Below are 384 nucleotides of genomic sequence, written 5' to 3'. Positions count from 1 at the left end.
TTGGAATCGGTCCTCAGATGCCTGGGTCTCCGCTGAGCCGCCTGAATCTTTTCGCAAAGTGAAAAAAACACCTAAAATTTGAGTTTTCTCGAGGATAGAGGCTACAAATGGCCTCCCAGGCTCAAATGGACCGCGGAAATCGATTTCTTGCGTCAAAATACGTCTATACACACCCTGACCACGTTCTTGAACCCATTTTGAGCGCCGCTAGAATTTTATTCCTAACTAATCAAAAAAAGACCTTAAAACGAAACTTTGAGAGCTTTGCGCGACCTCTAAATCGATAGCTAAAAATCCTAAAAAAAAAAATTACAGAACTCAGGTTTTGGTCTTGTACCAGAAACTGAATGAATATTTGGAGGAATCAAAAATTATTTTTTTTAT

At 39.3% G+C, this 384-nt stretch overlaps 1 protein-coding gene across 1 annotated transcript in view; it reads left to right on the top strand.

Annotated features, from left to right (window-relative positions):
* LOC113202864 (gastrula zinc finger protein XlCGF7.1-like) overlaps positions 1-384 on the top strand; it is a gene marked incomplete at both ends in the record, with an annotated part of 7,900 nt that overhangs the window by 3,206 nt on the left and 4,310 nt on the right. The window lies entirely within an intron of this gene.

Source organism: Frankliniella occidentalis, unplaced genomic scaffold, assembly GCF_000697945.3.
Source record: "Frankliniella occidentalis isolate FOCC.00 unplaced genomic scaffold, Focc_3.1 Scaffold572, whole genome shotgun sequence".
Classification (NCBI taxonomy): Eukaryota; Metazoa; Arthropoda; class Insecta; order Thysanoptera; family Thripidae; genus Frankliniella; species Frankliniella occidentalis.
The sequence above is the reverse complement of the archived record's forward strand: the minus strand, read 5'-3'. Positions and strand labels throughout refer to the sequence as shown.